The sequence below is a fragment of the Euprymna scolopes genome, chromosome 21, assembly GCF_053919585.1.
Source record: "Euprymna scolopes isolate OS-2025 chromosome 21, ASM5391958v1, whole genome shotgun sequence".
Classification (NCBI taxonomy): domain Eukaryota; kingdom Metazoa; phylum Mollusca; class Cephalopoda; order Sepiida; family Sepiolidae; genus Euprymna; species Euprymna scolopes.
This window is the reverse complement of record NC_136502.1, coordinates 101,784,085-101,806,623: the sequence shown is the minus strand read 5'-3', so window position 1 is coordinate 101,806,623 and position 22,539 is coordinate 101,784,085. Positions and strand designations below refer to the sequence as shown.

At 32.1% G+C, this 22,539-nt stretch overlaps 1 protein-coding gene and 1 long non-coding RNA gene across 2 annotated transcripts in view; one reads left to right on the top strand and one right to left on the bottom strand.

The window, feature by feature from the left end:
- The window catches only part of LOC145242876 (uncharacterized), a 108,200-nt gene that overhangs the window by 52,703 nt on the left and 32,958 nt on the right, over positions 1 to 22,539 (top strand). The gene's annotated exons all lie outside the window — the stretch shown is intronic.
- On the bottom strand, positions 7,575 to 19,462 carry LOC145242642 (uncharacterized). The gene is made up of 2 exons (XR_013862784.1): positions 19,234 to 19,462; positions 7,575 to 8,627 (listed from the first exon to the last, which is right to left on the bottom strand). It is a non-coding gene; the product is annotated as an uncharacterized LOC145242642 (long non-coding RNA).

The following is a 22,539-nucleotide window of genomic DNA, read 5'->3' as shown; positions in this document are numbered from 1 at the left end:
AGTTTTTATCCATATTTGAATTTTGTATAATTCTATATCCTTCTCTTCCTCTGATGAGAAGCATTTAGCTTCGAAATGCCATGGCCTAAAAGGTTTCTTTTTTTTTTATCAATGTTCCTCTTTTACTTTTTGTTATTGTTCTGATGATATAATAAAGTTATATAACTTTTATTCGTTATCTCTCATTTAATAGCGAAACAATACTGTATGTAGATGACTATAAATGCTCCCTATCTTGGGTTGAGCATATTGGGAAGTGAAATAACAAACTCCTGCTAGCATAAAAAGCAATGCTGTTTGTGTAAAACAAATAGAGCTTTGGAGTTTGAACAATGTTTAAACATTGTAATTTCGCATACCCGTCTCAGCAACAGCCAAATAGCGTAAAGGTGATAAGCGCTGACTGTCGCCTAGATGGTAGAGTTTCAATCCTGGCTTGAGGTAGTTGCAGGTCTAGCTGCACTGATGAGCTGTGATACAGCGAAGCAGTACTGTATGTGGATGACTATATATATTAGTTGTATGATTTTCTTTATTTATGCAAACATTATTGCCTACATACGTGCATACATATTTCAGCTATGATTTCTGTAGGAATCCAACTTCATCAAGCCACTAGTCTCAACTGGTTTCAAGTGCGAATGTACAACGTTCTTTTTTTTCGAAACATTTTTTTGAAGAGAAAGCGTGTGGGGAAGGAGAGAGTATAGAAATTCTATGCTGTTGTGGCAAAATTTCCAAGCACTTTTTCATACGTATAATTCTATATCCCGTTTGACTGAATAACATAGTCTTTGTCTATTGAATAAGCCCAGTCAATTCTGCCATAATTCCCAGTGTGATTCCTAACGGTTCATATAAACCTTATAAATTGGAAAAAGGTCCAAGCATGTAGATTAGGAAATTAACACTCTATACTGGTCTTTTAATGGTCCATGTCATATGTTTGCTCTAGTTATATTTATTTCATGTTTAACATGGTTCTACATAGCGGTTATAACATATTGAACATTGAATTAAAGGGTTACAAAGCCATTTATGCATATGCAAATGACCAAGCCCTGGGACGAGCGTGACATCAACGAAATAAATGAATATATTGATATAGAGATCAGAGGAACAAGAGAGAGAAAAAAAGGAAAGCGGAGAGAAAGCGTGTGTTGGCAGGAAAGGGACTCTAAAGAAGATACAAGACTCGTTAATTTTTCAAACCTTTACAAGATTGTCGGACGACTGTGAACCGTCGAATGAATTACACATGTAAGAACTTGTTATACTGCAAACTAAGAAATTGTTAATTGAGCATATTGTCACTGGCTTGGAAAATACAGGTCAGGCGGTTTGTTGTGGAAACGACCGACAATAAATGCCTTTTCTTTCAACTAAAAAAAAAACCTTGCATCAAATTTCTTTCATTTGGTTCTTTGTGAGACTTTCACATACAACGTCAAGTCTGTGTTAAAATACAACGACCACGTTAGAAAAATGGAATCTTTTTTGTTTTTATAAATATGACCTTGTGGAATTCGGTTATATCAGATAGATATTAAATCATTTTACTTTACTTTTAATCAACTCCATGATTAAAAAGAAGGATCTAACAGGTTATAGCAGCTATGTTAACCGTAGGAAATAGGCTGTTCTCATATGGATTATTTAAAACTTATATATTTCTTCATAAATTCTTTTTCATTTTTTTTTAAACATGAAATAACCAGAGGTCAGTATTTCAATATATCAAAGTAGAATTCATTAAAACATGGTGTATAATCACACTATATATGTGGATTAGTAAAGAGAGATTAATTAATTTTCTAGAAATATAGTTTGAGACTATGATTATCTTAACCCTTTATCGCCAAGTAGTACTTTCAAGTCGCCTTTCAAAAAAAAAAAAAAAAAAAATACCTGCATAGGAAATATTTCTTGCTTTTATAACTTGTCAGCCCAACTGGTCTTCAAAGTACAGGTTTATGCATGGTTCAATATTTTGGTGATTTTTTTCGTTTATCCCCTTCCCTTGAGTCAGGAAGAACATAAAAAAAAAATTTGGTGGTAAAGGGTTAATCACATAAAAATGGCACTAAATATCGTCTGTCTTCCATTATAACAACTAACAAAAAATACTTAGCATTAGCAGGGGGTGAGGTGTCGACTGTAAATATGGAAATTATTTTAAGATATCTCTTTCTATGTTACAACACATTAGATTATACACGACTCAGGAGGAATCAGTAAAAATTAGCTTACCTACTTAGAATTGCCCAAGAGTCTTTTTACGTTCACTTTTGTTTTACTTAGCTTTATAATTATACTTCTTTTTTTTTTAATTTTTAAATTTTTAAATTTTTTTACCAAATTCTCTTTTTCACATTCATTGAAGCTGACTCAAAAGATTGTAGCCGAGATTGGAGCCGTAACTTTACAACTCTACTGAAATCAATTTTCAAACTAGAAATAGTATTTTTGAAAATTAAACTTAATTGATCATTAAATTAGTTATTGATTCAATTTTTTTTATAAAATTAGCATATTGTCAGGCGTTGCCCGGTCATAAAATATGCTTAAGTATGATATTTTAATTTATGTAGATTTCGTATTTATTATTATAGAGCTAATTCACTATGGATTATTATATTGTACCCAATATATTTTAGTGATTTCAAAAAATAAAAATATATATATGACTTGGATGCCATCAACCAGAATTGAAACTAAAACATTTAGCTTTTTAGCGGTACTCACTACCATCTGAACTTATGACACATGCATATCAAAACTTGATAAATTAATGCATTTAAACGTATAAATGTATATTTGCACATGCATAGAGCATTTCGGCTCCTTAGCAGATATTTTTATGGCTAAAACACAAATCGATTTTGTTCCACAGGTCTAAATACCCCATTTATCTGTAGACCAAAAATTGACAGAGTAGTTTGGTAGAGCCCGTTCTGCATATAGGCAAATTCGCTTTTATAATATATAGAAATTATTCAATGTAAATAGCGGTCGCACCTCTTAAGCATGAATATTTGCTAAGCATTTTAAAGCTGGGAATGACAGTTTATTTGACAGCTTAAATTCCTTTTAAAAAAAGTATCACAAAGAAATTCTTATTGTATTTGTTGTTTTACCCATAACAATTTTAACCAACGTTTGTGAAGGAACTATACCAGCTGTATTTATCTAGTGTTGCCCCGGAGTCTTTGTGTCATTATTTTGTTATTTTATATAGGGTATTATTTTGATAAGTGTTATTTTAGCAAGCCACATAAAATGATAAATTCTTGAAAGTAAAATTTATTCCTCACAGATGAACCACCAACATTTTCGCTTGACTTTTTTGTTTTTTTTATATTTTGTAAATTAATTTTATATCCTAACTGTATTTATCTGGTGTTGCTCCGGAGTCTTTACTTTCAATTTTATTGCACTTCTTTTTTAAGATAAAATTTAATTGTGTTATCTTTTGGTCATTAAATTATGAATTGAACCAAACTTTTTTGTAAAACTATAACTAATGTTTGTGAAGTGAATGATTGGATCCTCATAAAATTATTCCATCTAAATAAACTTTCAATTTTTTTTATTATTAAATGTAGATTTTCTCACAATTGTAAAGCTCAAAATCACATTTTATTCAACAGTTTAAATGTTTCCATTTCCTTTCAAATTTCAAAGGATGACAAAGAAATTTCTTCTTTTTTTTTTGTTGTTTTTCCCCAACTATTAGCAAAAGATTAAAATGTCTAACTTGTTATAAATTGCATTTTAGTGTATTTAATTTTGTAATTTAATTGTTTTAATATGTTTTTAAAAAGTTATTTTCGATACTTTGCGCTTTGCAATTTTTATTTCAATAAATATTTGATTAACAGTAAATATAAAAAGGCTACATTTTATTCAACAGTTTAAGTGCTCTCAATTCATTTCAAATTTTCACAGAGTAATTGATTCTGCTTTTCAGCTAATAACAAAAATTCAAAATAGCTGATTTGTTTACAAGGAAAACGAAATGCATTATGGCGAATTTAATTTCGTAAATAAATACACATACTAATATTATCTAGTTACTATAGGTATTATTTATATTAAATAAAAAATCAGGTTATACCAAAGAACTTTTTTTCAGGTCTGTTCATCGTCATGGATTCTAATCTCTTTCATATATATATATATATATATATATATATATATATATATATATATATATATATATATATATATATATATATATACCTGTTCTTCTCCTGCTGTTAGTTTTGCCCACCGTATTCGTGTTTCTATCATTCACACTGAAGAAGACCAAAGGATCAGTTGAAAATTTCGAAAAAAACGTTGACTTTTTGTATTCCTACACGTCAACAAATAGGAAATAAATACAGAGAAGATCTAAACATTTCTATATTTTTCGTATTGATTTTTTTTTATCCATACAAAGGTATTTGGGAGGAAAAACCCGTGAATTAAAACGAGGTTATAAGAGTGCTCACTAAAAAGAGCAAAATATAATATTTTATTACTTTTTCTTTTCTTGCCCTATATTCCTTCTTTCCTTTCAATGTCTAGAGTTGAAAATGTCTCTTAACGCCCCACCCCTTCCTTCTGAATTTAACGTTTTTATTTTATTTTTTTTAAATATCTCCTCTATTCCTATATTTAAGAACCAGACTTCTTCACAGGAACACAAGCTTTATTATGTCACCTGAAGAAGGCTTGTGGTCTGGATCAACCACTTGTCTGAAACATTAGCATGTTCAGTGTAGCGACTATGTAATAATATATATATATATATATATATATATATATATATATATATATATATATATATATATAAAGTAATGAAATCAAAAGGATGTAGTGTTTACCTGATATACGCAATGGTAAACTTCAAGCTAACATAAATACCAGTATTTATATATAGATAATTTAATCCCAACCGAATAAAAAAGCTCAATACGCAATATAGATTAGAGCTTATTATAAGAGAAAGAAAATTAAAACTGTAAGTTGAACTTTAGAATCAAAATTTATTGTTCGACTGAATACTCCAAAAAACAATTTACAAAGTCCTTATTCCACGGAGTTTCAAATAATGCTATTCTTGCTAAGGACTTTGTAAATTGTTTTTTGGAGTATTCAGTCGAACAATAAATTTTGATTGTAAAGTTCAACTTACAGTTTTAATTTTCTTTCTCTTATATATATATATATATATATATATAGGAAACGTTTGTTTTAGACAAGAGATCACAAGTGAATAAAAGGATTAACCCTGCTGTACTAAGAAGTAGATATTTACCCAGACGTGATGCTAGACATAATCAATGTAGTGGTGATTGTAGTATCAACAGTCTTTAGGAGGCTTGATTAAACAAGACAATATTCAAGCAATGTGCTTAAAACATATGCAACTCTCTCTTTCTCTTTTCTTTGACTTTGCAGCCTATGGATGATCATCTGGTTGAATAAATCATTCATTCGTACAAAAACGTGTTGTTTGAATTAATTGTATGATAATCATGTTAAGAAATCATGTTAGTTGATTTTTGTTTTAGCTAACGATATTAGCCTGTCCTTAGATGGAATACAGTGACACATATATGTATGGCACCAACCAGCAATAAAAATATGGATTTTAATTGGATTAAAATAATTGAAGAATTAAATGATAGCATAATATATTTCCACCTGTAGAACATATGTGCTCAGAACACTAGTGCCGTGTAGAGAACTTTTTAAGGGCAGGTGCTCAAGTGAAAAAAAAGTGTCTCATTGGGGCACAGGCCTATAATATATTCCTCTGAAAAGGGCATTTTTAAAACAGGAGTAAAAGGGGCAGGTGCTTGGGCACTCCTAGACTGCATGTTCCTGGAGAAGACTGACGTCAACAGAACAAATGCACTCTATTATCAAGATTTTCTATTTCTGATTGTAAAGTCCTGTTTTGTTTTTTACTGTTTGGCAATAATAGAAAGAACAATCCAAATAAGATGATAAAGACGTTGGAATTGGCTACTTAAAATTAAAATATTATGATTATCTTCATACGAATATATTAAATTGTAAAACCTTCACAGCAAGAACTTGTCTTCCTACCACAACTGCAATGAACTTTCTTTTCTTCTCCCCTCTATCTGCCTAACATGAAATACAATTCCCATGAACAGAGTTTCTTTTCAAGGACTTGTTACCTGTAGAACATATTATCATGGGATTGATTCCCTTTAGGCTACAACATGGTTACCTTCAAATCCAATGTAAACAAAAATTTGCAATAAACCATCCTCATAAGTCACAAAATTTTATTCATTCCATTTGTCATTTCCAATCCTCTCATAATATTCTTCATCATTCAACTGACTATTCAACTCATTAGCTTTTATCCTCTAGTGGCTTTTATACTTTTATAACTGTTTAATTAATCTTTTAGTTGTAAAAATTTAACGTCTTCTTTAGGTAAAGAAAAAGAAGACGTTAAATTTTTACAGCCTCAATTATAATCTCAAGCGAACTAGTTGGTGACTGACGGTGGTTAAGCGATTAATGACACTAACTGACAACCTGGATGTGCCAAGTTTGAACCCTGTTTATTTCACAGAAACACTTTCATCAAACCCACTCTTGACCTTGTGTCTAACTTTCTGGAAAGAACGTAAATAGAATAATCTTAAGTAAACAAAGGAACTAACTCTGGGTGATTGAAGTAAGTAATTAGGATTAGTATATTATGGTATAATCTATGGCAAAAAGGGCAGTTGTCTATGTGTTTATATGTTTGTATATCTAGCTAAAAGTCTCAAACCACTAACCAAAGACTCACAAAGTTTATATTTTCTGGATTAGTGTTGCCCCGGATGTATAATATCTAAAATTTAGAAAAAGAAATGCTTACATTTAAAAAGGATAGTAAATGAATTACGTTATTATTTTTACAACACATTAAAACAAAAAAGAGAAATTGATTGGGCAAAGGCGAAAGTGACGGCTGGGAAGAAGGACAGAATAATAGGGGACAGGTAAAGAGAGAAAAATAAAAAGACAGCTTCAGAGAACGGAGAAATAGAAGTTTTAATCTAAAAAATGTTACACTATTTAATTTCTTATATTTAGTTTTTCATAGTTCCAGACAATGCTTGTTAGCTCTGCTAGTCTATTATATTAAGGGAAGTTGTCTGTGTGCATGTGTGTTCGTATTTCCAGATAAAACTTTCCAAAATACACAACAGACCCCCTACAAAGTTAGTATTCTTTTAATCAGCATAAACCCAGAAAAATAATATCTAAAAAATTTAAAAAAAAAAAAAAAAAAGAAAAGATGTATTCTATGGGAGTCAATATTATCCCACATTAGACATGATTTTTTATTTTATCGTGTATTAATACAGGAAATGAATAAGCATTTTTTTTTTCAAATTGAATGACTCTAACTCAAGATTAAAATTATTGTATCTAACTACTGTCATTCCTCTACAAAGAAAGTGTAAACATAAACTTGGTTTTAGTTGTGCTTTGGGAGTATCCTTAATTTTATTTAGTGCTTTCAGTAGCGTTCTGGAGGCGACTTAAGCTTTATTTTTTTTGTTCTTCATATATAAAAGGGGAATTCCTCTTCTAGGAGGATGTGTATGAGAAACCTAATACTATTTAACATCTTTTATTCAGTTGTTTTTATAATCCCGGGCAATGCTTTGTAGCCCTGCTAGTATAATCTAAATAAAAAAAAAACATGATTTGACTTGATAATTCCATTAGTTTGTGTAATGTTGTTACTATTTTTGTGATGCCTTTTTTTTCTGTTATAGCTAATGCGTTTCTGTTCTTTAATAACTAGCCTTTTATTTCCCTTGCTAACAAGATCATTTAACAAAATGACTCCATTTCATTTGTAAAATATAGCATAAAATTACTGTCGATTTCTCTTGTTTTAACTTTAAACTGAAATAAGAATAAAGGTTTTTATTTTACTTGAGACTTTAAGATTAACTAGAAAAAAAACAAACCCTGCTTCATTGTCGATAAAATCAACCAAAGAGAGTATTATTCTCCTATCTGCTGCTTCAAAGTAGAAAGAAACAATTCCAAACTTGATCAGCTCTGTTACTTTTTACTTCTCTCTCTCTCTCTCTCTCTCTCTCTCTCTCTCTCTCTCTCTCCCGGTGTTGTTGTTTTTTTCCTGTTTCTTTTATTACTCCATTATTTTAACACGAGATACTGCAAATAATTCTTCCAAGTTTTATCCCCTTTTTATGCCTGAGATTTATATTCCATAATGCAGATATAGTTCCTATTTTGCATGTATAAAAGCAACCAGTGTTGCAGCAAATCCTCTATTATGTTTCGCTGACCGGGACTCCTTGTATATAAGTTGATTTTTCCCCTTTCATTTCATTACTTATTACTCACTAATCACAGTTAGGCGCATCTTTTTCTCTTAAGACAAAATGTAAAACACTATTTTTTTTTTGAGTTATCTCCCTTGAATCAATATTCTTATATGAGTGAACTCTGTGTTTTTCTTCTTTTTTTTTTGTCTTGTTTTTTCATTAACACTGTTGGATTGTTTGGAGATTTTGGTCAGGGTTTTGCTGGAATCTTTTGTTCTATTCCAATGTTTTAGTTAACTGCAAAATAAAAAAAAGAAGACAAATAACTGTAAGCATTCTTTACAAGAATACACAAGTGTGTGTGTGTGTGTGTGTGTGTGTGTGTGTGTGTGTGTGTGTGTGTATTAGTGTTGGAATGATTAATCGGAATAAGAATCCAGAATCGGAATCCGAAATTGGAATCAGAAAAATTGGAGCTATTGGGGGTATCGAAATTGGTATCGGAATCAGGAAAATTTGAGTCTATTTTCCGATGCCAAAACCGATTCCTTTAATTATCTTTTTTTATTTTATTTTGTTTTTATAAAAACATCTTCCACTGCTTGTAGTAATAATAAAATGATAAACATTTATTGATTTTAAACTTTCAGTAAAACTAAAATCTCTAGATCACCCCGTCACAAGTGTGTTTTTTTACATTTGAGAAAATATATGCATATTTAAGATGTGTTTTTACAGTAATCGGGACAAAATAACAATTTTATAGTAAAATGTTTAGAGATTTATGAAGACTCGGAACCAGAATCGAAATCAATAATAGTATCAAAAACCGGGAAATTCGTATGGAATCGGTAATTGTATCGGAATCAAGAAAAATATTGGAATCGTCCCATCACATATATAACTTACTTCATTTACTCACATAAATTAATATATGAAAGTATAAATTTATGCGTGAACTTTAAGTATTTACTTCAACAGTGCTCAATACATAGAGCTAGTTAGTAAGTTATAAAATATATATGGCGATTAAGCTATACAGAATATTCTGTATTAGTATTTTTTCTTTCACTTATAAACACCAAACAACTTACCAAAAACAGTTGGTATGTGCCTTGAAAAAAAAAAAAAAAAAAAAAAAAAAAACAGTTCCAGAGATTTTTATTTTCGGGTTAAAGAGGATAAAAACTGGTGAAAATGGAAATTCTTAGAAGTCATATGATTCATAAAAAAAAAATTACTTATTTTAGATATAATTGAGCTGTTTCAGGAGAGACGATTAAAGTATTTTTTAGTCCAGACTGAAAGTCCAAGACTTGAGTTTCGCAATCCTTTGGGCTCATTAGTAAAACTCATTCAAACTCAAAATGCCAAACCTGAGTCAATTGCATGTGAGGCGAGTACCCAGTTACCTAATGATGCCTCCGTTCAGTCTCGAACAACAAAGGATAACCTCTGTAGGGGCAGCTGTGCGTGTAATTATGTGGCAAGGGGTGTGCAATCTCCAACCACACCTCTCCTGAATTGGCAACAATGCCAAGATAAGCAGAGAGCAGATACAACATCTAGAAGTCCCAAATGGTCACCCATCTGGCACTGGCCAGGCTCATTATTGCTTAACTTTAGTGATCTGACGGGAACTGGTGTGTCAAACGTGATTATGCCGTAACCAGTCACCTAAGCTGCCATGTCACATATAAGAAAGTCTGTTTAACACAAATCAACCACGGCAAAATCTGAGTGTGGAATATACTTATGTCTTCTCAACAAGAGGTGTAGTCATTCAACTATGAAGAACCAAGGCCGATGTCTCACAAGTAAGACTTCTGGTCTGTGCCTTTCATGGTTTATTTGAGCTGCGACATTGTCAGATTTGTAGAAATAATGATACATTATGTTGTAAATAAGTATGTTTTGTAAATAGTTGTACAATTATTTCAAATCTAATGTGTGTTCCATAAACTACTATTAAATAAATGTTGTGCTTCTACAGAATTGGGACGAGTCGTTAAATGGAGTTTTCAGATAAAAAACAATGGTTTAAACTGATTTTTTTTTGTCAATTCTAATAAGTTACAATGGTAGCTTCAAAATTATGCAGTCGAAATTACTTGAATATTAACGAATTATTAAAAGAAAACAACTTTAATTGTGGTAGCAGGTGAAAATTTTCCGCCATCTTGTTTAAATCAAAACGGAAAATTACCTGTCTTTCGGATTCTCCGGTGTTTTACGATCGTTTTCATCAAATTCTATTTTTTATTTTCTTTAATAAATAAGTTTTTATCTTATCGATTATAATTATCTTAAAAATACGAGGAATACATAGATACCATTGTTTTCATGTGAAATTCAGTTTTACGATTTCTGACATTTTGTCCCAATAGTGTAGAAGCACCATAAATGTAGTTTTCAAATATCTAATTACGTTCGTGGCTAATGAAACTAAACGTATACACTAATGTATAATACATGATGGGAGTTCCAAAAGTAAAGCCTTCGATTTTTTTTTTAACTCAGAAATTGAAGAGTTCTGAAGACGGGAGTAATACCATTAAATGAGCAACCTTTTCTGCTCCAAAATTTATTTTTCTACGTCGTCACCACCATTCTCAATGCAATTTTGCCAGGAATTAAATGATGTATCTCCGCATCTGATGTACGTCCATGATAAGGTAAAAGTTGCTTTCTTAGAGTCTCACACCGTCAATATCTGCAACAAAGAAACGAAACATTCAGGTCATGAATGCATAAGTTCAGTGATCAGAAAAATGCAATTTATAATCCTCTCTAATTCATTCAGGCAATGATGTGCAGAGAACTTTTTAAGGGTAGGTGCTCAAAGCCTATAATACATTCCTCTGAAAAGGTCACTTTTAAACAGGAGTAAAAGGGGCAGGTGCCTAGGCACCCTTAGCACCCCACCCCTCTGCACGTCCCTGCATTCGAGCAGAATAAAAAAAATAGGAGACATTACTTTTGGAACACCCCTCGTACCAACATTGACTCAACAGATCACAGTTTGTCTTGTAAATGTTAATTTAGGAAGGGCGTGCTTCATTTTATGGATAAATGTCAGACTCTGAGATTCGGCATTTGTTTTGAATGTTTTATAAACATTTATACAAATTCTTCAACTGTAATACGTGTTCGATAAACTATTAATAAATAAATGTACTATTGATTGGGTTTTTACCAGTATTTTGCTTAATTTTAGATTTTTGAGCGATTATCAAAACTCCGAAGATGACCATCTCATGTCCGCCATTTTGTTCTCGTTCTAACATAATACTCAACACTACTTGTGTTTCAAAATAAACGCTTTAAAATAAGTCAAAACAACAAAAATGCATCCACCATTGGGTAGAAGAGTAACTTATCTTGCTTTTGGTAACACTTACTTGTTATATATTTGTTTCTTGATTACTTTTTCGCTTTGTTGCCTGTATTAATAAATGCCCTAAATGTTTTCTAAACTGTTATAGTATAGTCTTTTTTTTCTTTTTTCAAATAAACATGTTTATTTACACATTTTGGTACTTGTTAAGCTATAGTCGAAAATCAATTTTTTAAATATGTCGTTTTAAGCAAAAATAATATTACGTACTTATTTGTCATGTCGAAAATAGTAATATATCCAAAAATTATGAAAATTAATTGAGTAAAACAACTACTATTGCGTTTTTAGTAAAAAAAAAAAAGAAAAGAAAAAAAAATATCACTATAAACAACAAATATTGCAGCCATGACACAAGTAATCTAAAATATTAATTCCGGAGTTATGTCCCCTGCTTTTAGCCTCCTACTGTCTATTTTATAACGTCTAAGAAAAATGCGATTTTATCCCAATTTTTCATAAAAATTCTTTTAACTAGAAATAAATTTCTACTCGACATTTTTTTTTTTTTTTTTTTTACAAAGGAGTCACCACTTATCAAGGCCCGGATGCCACTCGAGGATAAGGGTTAATGAGTGTACACTAGTCAATGGGATAATATCGTAGTAATTGTTAGTAGGAGAAAGTTAGTAAATTAGACTAATTAAGGGGACAGTTCAACAAGAATTTGTTTACGTTGTACTTGAAGACGACTGAATTGTAATCAGTTAGAAAGTAGGCAAACGAAAGAGAGTTCCATATGTATGCAGTTCTAAGAAAGAAGCTTTGTTCATGGAATCTACGTTTAGGTTTAGGCACAGATAAAGGGTGGGGGAAATTATTGATAATGGTTTCAACTAGATGAGTATTTTTCATGAAAGTTTGATGAGGGGGGGGACCATAGATTGGAGTTCAGACGAGCACTTGGCATGAAAACAGCTATAAAGCAGACAGGCTTGCAACATCTCTTCTGTGGGAAAGAGATTGCAGGGAAGAGAAAAGGGCATCTTCCACTAGGCTACAAAGTCTATTTTGAACTCTGTCAAGGCAGGAAAAGCTGCTTCTAGCAGCTCCTGCCCAGATGTGGCAACAATACTCCATCCTTGGATGTACCTGGCTTTTATATAGGTAGAGAATTGCATCATCAATGAGATATCTAATGGATCGATAGAAGGATCCCACCATTTTCCAGCGACCTTGGTCACAGATTTGATGTACATGTTCCACTTTAGATCAGGAGTAAAGGTCAACCCCAGAAGCTTGTCAAAACATGGAGCCTCCCCAAGACGAGAGCCATCCATTTCAATTGATGCCAGATCATGATGTAAAAATAGAAGCTTGGTTTTAGATGCATTAAAAGTAACCAGCCACCTCTTTCCACATTGTATTACGTGCTCAAGATCAGAGGAGAGAAAATCAGAGAGAACTTGGTCATTTATTGCCTTTTATGTGCTGCCATAGATGGTAGTGTCATCAGTATAAATGTCTATGAATGATCTTAGGATGTGATTTGGAAGATCATTTATGTAGATTAGAAAGAGAGTTTGGCCCAGGATAGACCCCTGAGGGACTCCAGCATTAATACTGTGAGCATCTGATTTCTGCCCATCAACCACTACTCTTATAAACCTATCAAAAAGAAATGATTTAATAATTGAGAAGACATTTATAGCTTGAGATCTTGTGAAGTAGACCTTTATTCAACAGCCTATCAAAGGCCTTTGATATGCCAAGAGCAATTGCCCTAGAAAGGAAGCCTCTGTCAAGAGATTCACTAATCCTATGAGATATAGCCGTTAGCACATCTGCTGTAGATCTAGCAGAACGGAACCATATTGCATGTCACTAAGAAGATTACTATTCTCTATTTAACACATATTTCAACAACTTACTCATAATGCAAAGGAGACTTATTGGCCTTTATTGAAAGGGAGATGTCCTATCACCTGAATTCTTAAATATGGGGCATACTGATGAGGTTTTCCAGGGTGCTGAAAAGCAATTCTCCTTAAGACAACGCTTAAACAGCTTTGTAAGTATATGAGTTAGTTCTGGTTGAAGCCTTTTCAGCACTATAATTGGAATGCCGTTAGAGCCAGTTGCTTTACTAGAATCAAGATTTTTAATTAGATATTTGTATGTCACATAGCATGTTTTCTGATACAGGAGGAAATACAGGGGGTTGATGGCCTTGATCACATAGGGTAGAATTAGCTGCAAGATCTTGGCAAAGAGTTTGACTTTGTCTTATGCTGACAAGATTACCTCAGGTCTATTGATGATGATTGGGATAGAGCACACACTTCTGTTCAGGACCCTGTTTGCTATTTGCCAAAACTGATGCGAACCAAGCCACTGCTCAGCTACTTTGGATTGGACTTAACAGACTGAGCATACAACTCTCTCACGTTCTTTATCATTCTTTTACAGCGGTTGCTGGCAGTCCTGAAAGTGGCTTTAGTCTTAGTACATCTATTACATTGGAAGCAATGGAAGAAGTGATTTCTGTACACAATGGCAACAACACATTTTGGAGAGAACCACGACTGGCTGTTAGGTTTTTGCTGGAAATTTTTCAAGGATATTAAGCAGTCTATACCTACAATTAACCATTCCATTAGGTCTGATACTATAGAGGATACATTCTTTTTAAATATGGAATGCAGAGGTAGATCTGATATAAATGTATGGAAGCTATTCCAGCCTGCCATAGAGTATCGATATGCTGTATGATGGAGAGGTGTATCGGAAGACTTATTACATTTTGTTTTTATCTTAACTGATACAACCGAGTGGTCGGAAGATCCCAGCGGAAGATGAACAAAGCTCAGGGCAAGTTGTGAGAAAAATGTCTAGGAGACTTGTATACTGACACATGGACACATGGGTGGGTTTATGAACAATCTGAGTGAGGCCATAAGCAATGGAGAAATCATGACAGAATCTCCCCATATCATGTTTTGTTTAAGTGGGTTAACCATTCCACATTGTGAACATTGAAGTATCCACAGACGTAAATGTTAGCCAAATGATGAGCAGACAGGATGTGGTCAATTTTCTCAGATATGCTTTTAAAGATATTAACTCTACTATTGTGGGGGCGATAGAGGGCAAATATAAATGCAGCGATGTGAGCAAGTGTGACCCAGAAGCACATATAGGGTAAATTAGAGTTTTCTCTGGAGATGTTCCTACCACATGGAAAGCCATCTGCCCATGGCGATGTTGGAGGTCAGATTTGGATGTTAAGTTAAAGAATCCTTTAATTATAAACTCATCTACAGAAATAGTTGGTCCAATGCCAGTTTTACTTAGGAATAATAAGTCAGGTTTAGTCTTCTGTAATCAGGTTTCAACCTCTGGAAGATTGGAACGTAGACCCCTGATGTCGGAGAAGGAAACATGATAGGGGGGGGTCTACGTTGGATGTTGGAGTTCTAGGTTTAATCCTTTATTTTTTCTGGTGACTTTTCATGATGGAGTTTTGAGATTTATGGAACAGGTCGACAGACTTGGTTAGAGCAGAGCAGAGAGAGAAAAAAAACGAAGAAATATTTTTTTTTTTATAGCTCATGGTAAGGTAAAGCCCTAACAATTGCCCACTAATACGGTATCGAGAAGCTCTACCAGAAGCTACTGTTTGGTCCAGAATCCATTCACCAAATGGCAATACAGCAGTACTTTGCACCTGCTGATAGGACAGCCTCCTTAGTGGTTAATCCAAGGTTCAGCTCCCTGACTGTCAGGCGGATAATGTCAGCCCAGATAAAATGTTTATCTCGAGCACCTTTATTAGTGACATGGCCACAAGGATAGACATAGAAACAGAAATTTTCAAACATCTCAGGCTACTGTTCACACAAAAATACTGCCGATCTAGAATACAGCTTTTTCTTCTTCCTTTGTCAGAGAAATCACTCATTGTAAATGAGGATTGATTATCGAATAAGAAGAGAGAGTTGGATATGTTACAATTTTCGACATGACAATTAAGTATGTAATATTATTTTTGCTTAAAATCGATCTATCGACTGTATCTCACAAAATCCTCACGTCATTAATCCTTCATTATTCCACGCAAGAAAATACTTATGTTGGAACGATTTAAACTAATATTCCATGCATAAAAATAAATGTTGTTTATTCCATGTTAATGCATCGATTTCATGTTTTTTGTCGATGGCGTTATTTTCCGGATTTCATTTTTATTTCTTTATGTAAGGATGTGGATTGGTGAAACCTTTCTATTAAACGGCGATCCCGTTAAATTTACCTTTAATGGTCCCACAGATACACTCCTACTTTCGACTTAAATTAAATTGCGACACAACCTCAGTCCTATAAATTGATAAATCCCGATTATAAATTGGTGAATACTCGACCTATCAACCCATAAGGGTATGTTTACGTTTGCGAAAATATATGCATATGTTTTTTGTTTGTTTATTTTTTTTTTTACAGTAATCTGGAAATAATTTTTAAAAAAAACCCAAACAACTTTACTGTTAAATATTTAGAGATTTTAAAAGAATCAGAATCGGTGATTGTATTTGAATCGAAAATTTAACACAAAACTCGTAATTGTATCGGAATTGGGAAAATTATTGGAATCGTCTCATCACAGTATACGTCAGAGTACAATATACCAATGTTGACCTACCGGGTCACGCAGGTGTATCAGAATTTTTTTTGGAATTTTTGACACCCCTAACACGAAACTGCAAATAAAATAGAAAAAAAACTCGTATTTTCTCTTTTAAAAGTCGGTTGGTTATTTTCCTTATGGATTATACTTCCAAAATAAACTATTAAAGTTGTATAAAAAGTAATAGAAATATTATATTTTTAAAAGCGGTAATAAAATCAATTGAATTTTATGAGTTAAGTATTTTTTAATTTTTAAACTTTAAATATCTATCAAAATTTTTCTATTGATTCAATTTTTACGATATTTTCAGGGTGAATGTGAAATTTTATGCTCTTTCCAATAATATAATATTTTAGACAAACGTTTTTTTTTTTTAATTTACGCCCCTTCCTATTTTGAAATGTCTATTAAAAAGTAAATAATTAATTTACTCACCAAAGTTTTATATATCACAAATTGAAGATAAAACATTAATAAATAATATATTCAAATGTAAAACAAAAAAAGAAGTGTTTTTTAGAAATTTACCTGTAAAGTCCAAAGTTTAAAACCTTTTTTTTTTTTTTAAAAAACACGTTTTTTTTTGTTTTGTTTTTTTAATGAAACCTTGGTCCTTGCTCCTTTAATTGAAAGAAAATTAGGGGTTGAATCATATTTTTCTAGTAGTTATAAGCTTAGAAAGACAGGGGGTCGAATTATTCAATATATTACACGCATTCGTAAGGTCAGTTTCTGCACGGGTCGTCTAGTAAATGGTTATTGGGAGGGCGTGCTTCATTTTATGACCTCATGTCAGACACTGAGATTATGCATTTGTTTAACTAATAATGAATATTAAAATTGGGGGGGGGGGCGTTTACAAAAATTTGATTGTTAAATTTAAAATTATTAAGAATTTCGTATTTTTAACTTGTTTTCATCTCTGTAAACAATCTCGAAAACAGTGAGCAGGGAGCAGCCGGACATATTTAGGAGACTCCTACTATCACACTTCTTAGCGTTTTATTTATTTTTCTTTTCTTTTATTGCTTTAAATGTGTGTTTTTGAGTATGCTATTGCTAGGCTCCATCGCTAATGAAATTGCACATACTTTATTTTTTTTTTTATTTATTTTTTTTTTAAATAAAAACCACGTCAAAACCATCGTAGGGTATTAATTTGAGTAGGTTAGCCCCATAAAGTGAATGCGGTGTTTTGGTGATTGGAACTACTTTTGAAAATAAACAAATTTGACAACCTCCGACTCCGATCCTGCTTTGCTCTTTTTGGCCTTATGTTGGATTTAGATTTTGTAAACTTCACGTAAATAAAATCACTTCTTTTTAATTTTATGCCCCTCTTCACAAAAAAAATAAATAATTGTGCATGGTAATGTTAACAAAATAAAAAATAAATAAGATAAAGGAAGTCATATGAATTAAAAAAAAATAAATAATTTATAATTTTATATATTTAAAAAAGTGATTTATCCGACTTTCCATAATTTATTTTTTAGTGGTGGTGGAGGTGGACTGGTGGGCCGTGGGAGGGGGAAGGCGCAAGATTTGGTAAGAACTTGCATTTCTATTCAAGGACGTTTTTCTTTATTTCATAATTCTTAAAATCGCATTATTAATGCTCAACACATTGCGTCAGCAGCTCGACTCTCAGAAAATTTTTAATTCCATTTGTTTGTTTTCAAAATGCTACTACACAGAGGCATCAAAGACCGTGCAGTATTGGAGGGGGGGGGGCTCACTGCAGTCGTTTTCTGATATTGGGTCTCTTTGACCATTTAAATAAAAAGACAATATTGAATTGGGGAAAAATCTAAGTCAACACTTCACATTATGACGACGTATGGGACATAAGAATAGTTAACTGAAAGTAAGATTAAAAAAAAATTCAATTAAAAGCTAAAAAACAAACAACAAAAAGGTTTTATTGGTTCAATGATAGAATAGTGGCGCAGTAGAAAATACGGTTTTTCTTTGGCTTAGGTGGAAAAGAAAGAATCATAAATGATTGTGACCACTTTAATTTTAGCTAAATATTACTTTCAACAGCTTAAAGGTTTCAAAGCCACTTTCGATTCTATTACGGCACTGTGGCAATCTTTTTTTTTTTTTTTTTTTTCAAGGGAGGGAATGATAGCCGTAGCTACATTCGAAAGTGATTTTGAAGGACTGGAAATTATATTTTGACTAAAATTGAAGTTGAAAACTGAAAATAAAGTATTAGGGTTTGTATGTGCTCCTAAGTAACACAAACAATATATATATATTTCTCGGGTGAGACACTATTCTGGAAAAGAACCAAACGAGCTACATTGTAAACGTTTCATTAAACACAAGTTGCCATGATTATAATTCATTTGTGGTGGTCCCCACTGGTCCAGCCAGAGGTCCACTTTTCTTAAACTAAACAGTATTTTTTTTCCGGACGCACCAGCGCACCACTATTCTATGATTGAACCGATTTTATTTGTCACTCTATCTTTGTGTTATGAAAATAAAATTTTAATTTCAAAGAATGACAAAATATCGCAAACGATAATTAGGAGGGGGGGGGACTGATTGATGTTTTTTAACTAAAAAACTTACAAACGATTGATTTGTAAATTAATTTTAAATCGAAAAAAAAAAAACCCAGAAATAATGAATGAATGATTGAATGAATGAATGAATTAGAAAATATTGCTTTCTCTCTCTCCCAAAAAATAAATAACATTAAATACGAAAAAAAAAAAAAGAAAACTTTTGTAATGGATGAGGATGGATAGGGGTAATCAAATACTATGGAAGTAGGAGGATGGAGCAATGGCCGTATCGAGAGAGTGGGAGGGGAATCTGGCAGAAGGACTGGGGGAGTGAGGCAGGTGCCCGTTTGTAATACCGACCTGAGTAAAGAAACATACGGAAAAGCCGTATCATAAACCGTGGTTTGGCGTTCAGGCTTCCTTTAACTCGTCGTACTCGAGGTCGGCTGGAGGCGATGAAGTTAAATCACTCCCCCACGGAGCCCTGTTTAGGTTCCCATCTTAAACAAAACACGATAGAAACAGAAAAGCAATGACACACGGACAGACAATTGTTTTATTTACAAAGTTTTTTATCGAGACAAAAATAAAGCAGGTGGAAGCCATAGAGGAGGCAAAAAATCAAGGGAGATAATCGTTTAAAAAATGATTTAATTCACCAAAAAACCAAGTCATTTAAATTTATATCTTGGAAATTTAATATAAGCTGCATATAAAAAATACTTTTATTTAATTATTCTTGTTATAATTGTTATAATTCTTTTCTTTTTAACTTTTTATTATTTATTTAATTTTATGATTCAAATTTAGGTATTCTTTGCAAACTCTTCATAAGAGACATTTTTTTCCTAATCACCGTCTTATGCTTTTTTATTTACATTTAGAAAGCTTCTGAGTTGCAAATTGTGTTATTTGTTGTTTTGGGTATTGTTGAAATTAAAACGATACTAGAAAAAGAAGGATAAATTTCAATCACGCAAATTATTTAAAATGAACTGTGTATTTTGTCATTACTTCCAAACAACATTTTTCCTTAAATCATGTCACTGTGACATTTATCGGGTGGGTTTCTTAGTATTTTGTTTAAATTTCGACTTTTGAGAGATTACCGAGACTCTAGCCATGTCAACCTTTTTGTTCTTGCTCTAACTTAAGATTCGGCACTACTTATGTTTCGAAGTTAATAAACGCTTTAAAATAAGTCCAAACACCAAACAAAAACTTTTCCAGCTAAGTAGAGTAACTTATCTTGCCTTTGGTAACATTTATTTGTTATATATTTGTTTTTTGACAACTTTTTTATTTTGTAGTCTATAGTGATAAATGCCCTCCAAATAGCATTAAAAACATGGTTTTAGCAAGTTTAAGTTTCAGGTACGGGCAGAAATGGTGGAATAAAAATGGGGGGGGGGGCATAGTTTTGAAAACCGATTATCATAATTTTTTTGTAGGTTTCTGACTGCTTTTTGATTGTATTTGAAAGATTAAAGACCAAAATTAATTTCCAAAAGGGAGAAAAAAATATTTGTAAGCGTGAAAAAAAAAAATGTTATAAAAAATGTTTTCACAGTGACCTAACTAATTCAGTTAAATTTTGAAAATAAATAAATTCATTGTAAAAATCGGGTTTGTATTACTGTACACATAGATTCGAAAAAGTTGTCAAAAAACAAATATATAACAAATAAATGTTATCAAAGGCAAGATAAGTTACTTTTCTACCAAACTGGATATAATTTTCGTGTTTTTATTCAATTTAACATGTTTATTCAGCTCGAAAAACATACAGTGTTTACCGATGTATCGGAAAATTCAAGATGGCGGCCGATTCTCTCTTTAACACGGTAAGTTCGGGAAAAGGTGTTATAAATAATAAACTAGACAAAATACTATTAAAAACCACCGCATATATGTCAAGTTATGTCACGGTAACATATATTGAGCGAATTTCTAACAGTATTTTGTCTAGTTTATTATTTATTACACCTTTTTCCAAACTTACCGTGTTAAAGAGAGAATCGGCCGCCATCTTGAATTTTCCAATACATCGCTAAACACTGTATGCTTTTCGAGCTGAATAAACATGTTAAATTGAATAAAAACACGAAAATTATATCCAGTTTGGTAGAAAAGTAACTTATCTTGCCTTTGATAACATTTATTTGTTATATATTTGTTTTTTGACAACTTTTTCGAATCTATGTGTACAGTAATACAAACCCGAATTAAATAATAATAAAAAGACACTTTGCTTGTACGAAAAATAGCTTAAAAGCACAATTTTATTTACGTAAATGGTAAGGGATTGCGGCTTGTGTCCCTGCCATATTTTTTTAAATTTTTTTTCTAAATTTGTGAATAAAATAGAATACAGGTGTTTGTGTTAAAGCTCTGGTGCTAGAGGTGCCCTCTCCAGTTTTACCTTACCTTTGGTGTAATGTTGTGCAAGCACATACCTGCAAAATTATTATTTCTTCAAAAGTCTGGGTGTTATGAGAAATTATCTTCTCACTTATTTTAGCCCCAAGACATTGGCAAAAAATTAACAACAATTACAACAAAGCATACTTCTAAAATTCGACACAAATTTTATTCGTTCTTCATTGCAAAAAAAAAAAAAATCCCTAATATATATATATATACGTTTACATATATATATTAGCAGTGTAAATATTGTAAATATATCATTTGCATCTCATCTGGGTAGATTTTAAATAGCCTAAGTTCATAGAGTGAATGCGGTATTGTGGTGATTGCAACTAGGTTTTAGGGAATAGACCAGTGGACGACCCCCGACACCCCTCCACACCCCAGTCCCTTCGGGCTTCATGCTTAATCATAAAATTGTACCATTTTTTATTATATAACACCTGCCTGGCATTTGTTGTATGCCCCTAAAAAATGTATTATAATTTTCATGATAAATAAAGGAACTGTAATATGGATTCGCCACTGTTCGAAGATCAGATTAATTACAGCTGTTTAAAGAGGTTGGTATGATGCCTTCTGATGATGATTCAATTCTCGACCAGAGCCAACATCACCAAAGTTCATTCTGACCTTAAAACTCGACTCCAAATCCAAAAGCTGAAAGAGAAAAAGTATTTTCCAACCGATCAGAAGAACTAAAAATATTTTGCAAAAAAACATAAAATAAAAAAAAAATCGGTACAAATCTGCCGGAAGCTTGTTGTCACACTATAAAGAAATAAACTTTTCTTTTTTTTTTTTTTTTTTTTGCTGCTGTCCGATATTCAATACCATGTCACAACAACGTTTAAAAGTTTGAGCAAATATTGACACTGGCATATAAAAATATAATATATCTTTATTGTTGGAAGTAGTGAGTCAGGAAAGAAGACTTATGCACAAGAATTCAATAACCTTAATCATCATCTAACTACCAATATCAATTTTGGATTGTTATTATATAATTATTTGTGGCCCTCTGTCTCTATCTGGAGTAAGGTACTCAGGAAATTTTGCCATTAACTTCTTGCAGGTGGTTTCAATCAACAATTATTTTTATTTTTGGCAACCAATCATATTTGTTTTTCCTTATTTTACTTTTGACAATTGATCATTTTATGTTGTTTTTTTTTTGTTGTTGGCCAAGTACACCTACTTCTGTCAGATGACATTTTTGGTACAACTTGCCTAGATATT